We start from the raw sequence: 4,109 nt of genomic DNA, 5'->3' as shown, positions 1-4,109 counted from the left end.
CCGTGGCACCAACCGGGACTAAGGGCCAAATCTTTTGCTGGCTTCTAGAATAAGCTGGAATAAGCTACCCCCTACCCAACTTATTCTAGAATCCCAATCAAATTTATTTTTTTAGAAGCCTATTAATTAAGACCTGACTAGTAGGCTTCTAATTTTTTTTGGTTGGGCTTCTAGAATAAGCTCGGTAGGGGGCAACTTATTGTTTATTATTTATTTTCATTTTGTCTTTTCCATTTAATTATTTTTCATTTCAAACATATTTTACGCTACTACATATTGTACACGTTATGCATATATCATAGAATTTCTCGTAGGACCAATCATATATCATAGAATTTCTCATACGACCACACACACACACACACACACACACATATATATATATACACAATTTGGTATATAAAATTTCTCCTATAACTTACAGATCATTACATGCAGTCATTAGTTGTAGTGGTATTCTCCGTTTGAAGATGTGACCTGCTCAAGTAAAAAATCCCGCCATTTCCTCTTAAAGTGCTCATATGCGGTCCTTTGCTAGGAGGCTATCCCGCATCTACGTCATCTTTAAAGAAGGAGACCAATATGAATATATAAGTTGTGTGTATGTATATTAGATCATGATAAAAAATGTGAATAGTGTTTACGTATCCAAAGATGTCTTTTATTTGTGCGCCGTTTGGTCATAAAGCGAATGTCCTCGCAAACATAGTATGAACATAGATTAGTCCCCTATTCCTGCTGCATGCACCACTTTACGAGAATAAAATTCAGTCAGATAATAATCAAGCATGATAATTGTATTGAAACTAGAAATAAAGAGGTGCACGCACCTAGCTAGTACTACTTAATTACCCTGGGTCATTTCCATGTCAGCTCCTTTTTCCATTTACCGACAATCTCTTAGGTGAACCGTGTCAAAACCCTACCCGACAAACAAAAAGAATAAAGGAGTCATTGATTGCTTGATATCAGGAAATAAACTAAGCAGACCGACATAGTGCGATAATGATTGAAATTACCTGTCGAGCATCAATTTCGGGTTCTTGTACTCTTCAGGGTTTTTATTTAGTGAGTCCAGTACTTCAACTTTTCCCTCGTCAACACTAATGATTAGAAGGATTCTCTGGAACCTGCGTTGTATAAGCGGGCATGCATAATTAATCAAGTATTATGTGCACTTAACATCGAGTAAGCAAAATAGAACTTATAGTACAAGACAGTAATAATCACCTAAAGTTGTAAGGAAATAGTATTTCTGGTTGGGTATTTAGTACCTTCAATAATTTATACAAGTTCTCCTCTGTTTCATCGAGTGTGTCTTGATTGAATAACTGAAACTATTCTGGAAACTCAATCCACAAATATTTTTCATGGAAGAAATGCTCTGGCTTGACTTTCACCATGAGGCTGTGTCACCCGACTTTTATTTCCCTTAGGTACCAGTTATGCAATTTGTACATTTGTGTTGGTAGAAGCGGTACCTCCTCAGGCCCGAACAGAGGTTCCCGACAACATATTTCCATGCTAGTGCCTCCAATTCCACCCTGGCATTTCCTCGGTGCCTAGGAGTTATTCAACAATGACACTGGCCTCTCTAGCCATCTCTCTAACAGCAGCGTCAGTTACTTTGGTACTCACCTTGAGCGGCGGGATCGATTGCACTGCCTGTTCTCCTAGCTGGGGAACACTTTTCCCGCTTTTCTTACTACCGCTTGACATATTTTTTGTTGTGGATGATATGAATTGCTAATTGAGCGTTCATAGTCTGATCGCATTCTCTCCGGAGGCGGTTTAGCAAGATTCTCCAAAACACAATGTACGGTTTTCAGAGGTACTATCTCCTTTGGCGGTGGGGGCGGTTTCAGTCCAAAATGGGCCTTCAATTCAGATGTCGTTTGGGCGTTGATTTCCTCCTCGGTCATCTCATAAGCCAACTTCTTTTTGGTAGGAGGGGGGTTCTTCCTTGGTGCTCTCTTCTGCTTTGTAGTCCGTTGATGCTCTAGAAGTCGAAGTGGCGAGGGATTCATGGTGGGCTCCGTCTCGTGGTGTCGGGGTGGAGTCGGCTGACGCGGTGGCGGACTCGCGTTGTGCTCCGTGTCGGGATGGGGTTGTCGTGGTATCGATTCCGACAGTAGAAAGGGGGTAAGAACCTCGATTCCGACAGTAGAAAGGGGGTAAGATAACGGAGCATGATCTATCAAGATGCACATGGGTGACACGGTGGTTTTAGTGAGTTCGGGCCTCTCAAAGTGGAGATAACAACCCTACGTCTCGTGCTCCGGAGAGGCTTTGTTTTATCTATCATGGACATGAGTTACATGGTATAGAGAGAGCCAGAGCTCCAGGGAAGGAATGAGCCCGCAGGGGGAGAAGAAGAAGATGATGTCCCTAGCTATGTGGAGGGGGTGGCTTATATAGAGTGTGCCACCTCCTCACCTCTTATGTTACAAGATGGGGCATTGATGCCATAATGTCAGCCCACTACAGATGTCTTGCCGACTGTTGGTATTTGCATGACCGAGTGAGTCATACGGCCGAGTGGTTGACTGTCATCCGAGTGGATGGAATGTACTTGTCTGAGTGGATCCGTACCGAGTGGATTAGATGTTGTCACGATACAGTAGGAATTTCCCTTGTAGTCCTTAAACTAATAATGAGGTGCCCTTGGGTAGGACGTATTGGTCAGACCTATGACCCTACCCTAGGGCTATATCCCCGTCATTAGCCCTCGAATGGATCAGGGTCCGAGTGGTGAAGGTGTCGATGTAAATCTTGTAGCAGCAGACCGAACTTGAACGTGCTTCAGAGCCTTGCAAAATTATGCGTTGATTGAAGTCTTCATCATTCTCCCTGATCGATTCCACTGAGTAGTACATCCGAGTGAACTTAAGAATTGAAGTAGATCCGAGTGACCAACAGGATCTTGAGACACTGACTGACTGCTGGTAGTCGGTTGGAATCTGTTGAATCTGTTGAACTTGGATGTTGTTGGTGGACGTGGCCAAGGAGAATGTTTCTTTTTTGTTTTTCTCTTCTAGTGGGGGCACGCTAAGTGCACCCACTGGGTGTAGTCCCCGAGCCTCTGTCGGACTAGATGAGTCCGGCAGAGGGTTTAAGTCATCCAAAGCTCGTCATGTTGAATGTTTGTTGTATCTGCATTATATGATTTCTAGATCAAAGTCAAGTCTCTAAGAGTGGAGAGGCGATACGGAGTCGCAACTAAGTCCTCAAGTGTGGAGCATGTCCACACTCGGAGTTGTTTTTAACTTAGGCGATACAGAGTCGCAGCTAAGTCCCCGAGTGTGGAGCATGTCCGCACTCGGAGTTGCTTTTAACTTAGGCGATACGGAGTCGCAGCTAAGCCCCCGAGTGTGGAGCATGTCCGCACTCGGAGTTGTTTTTAACTTAGGCGATACGGAGTCGCAGCTAAGTCCTCGAATGTGGAGCATGTCCGCACTCGGAGTTGTTTTTAACTTAGGCGATACGGAGTCGCAGCTAAGCCCCCGAGTGTGGAGCGTGTCCGCACTCGGAGTTGTTTTTAACTTAGGCGATACGGAGTCGCAGCTAAGTCCCCAAGTGTGGAGCATGTCCGCACTCAGAGTTGTTTTTAACTTAGGCGATACGGAGTCGCAGCTAAGCCCCCGAGTGTGGAGCATGTCCGCACTCGGAGTTGTTTTTAACTTAGGCGATACGGAGTCGCAGCTAAGTCCCCGAGTGTGGAGCATGTCCGCACTCGGAGTTGTTTTTAACTTAGGCGATACGGAGTCGCAGCTAAGTCCCCGAGTGTGGAGCATGTCCGCACTCGGAGTTGTTTTTAACTTAGGCGATACAGAGTCGTAGCTAAGCCCCCGAGTGTGGAGCATGTCCGCACTTGGAGTTGTTTTTAACTTAGGCGATACGGAGTCGCAGCTAAGCTGAGCGGTGGCGCGCGGGGCAGCCGAATGATGAAGACGTGCCACACGGAGTGGCGATGCGCATGGCATCCGAGTGAGGTAGACGATTCTGGTTGAGTGGCAACGCGCGGGGCGGCCAAGTGATGTATGTCGAGGAGGCGTCCGACCCACTGACGGCCCGCGGGGCGGCCGTGTCCACTACGTCATTGAAAGGGC

At 45.9% G+C, this 4,109-nt stretch overlaps 1 long non-coding RNA gene across 2 annotated transcripts; it reads right to left on the bottom strand.

The window, feature by feature from the left end:
• Window positions 1-315: 315 nt before the first annotated feature.
• Window positions 316-2,215, bottom strand: LOC123411639. Of its 2 annotated transcripts, XR_006613297.1 has the most exons (5): window positions 1,275-2,211; window positions 1,020-1,130; window positions 831-922; window positions 645-750; window positions 316-562 (listed from the first exon to the last, which is right to left on the bottom strand). It is a non-coding gene; the product is annotated as an uncharacterized LOC123411639 (long non-coding RNA). The 2 variants fall into 2 exon arrangements; XR_006613296.1 differs by having other exon boundaries at window positions 316-750; window positions 1,275-2,215.
• Window positions 2,216-4,109: the final 1,894 nt, after the last annotated feature.

Source organism: Hordeum vulgare, chromosome 7H (assembly GCF_904849725.1).
Source record: "Hordeum vulgare subsp. vulgare chromosome 7H, MorexV3_pseudomolecules_assembly, whole genome shotgun sequence".
Lineage (NCBI taxonomy): Eukaryota > Viridiplantae > Streptophyta > Magnoliopsida > Poales > Poaceae > Hordeum > Hordeum vulgare.
The sequence above is the reverse complement of the archived record's forward strand: the minus strand, read 5'-3'. Positions and strand labels throughout refer to the sequence as shown.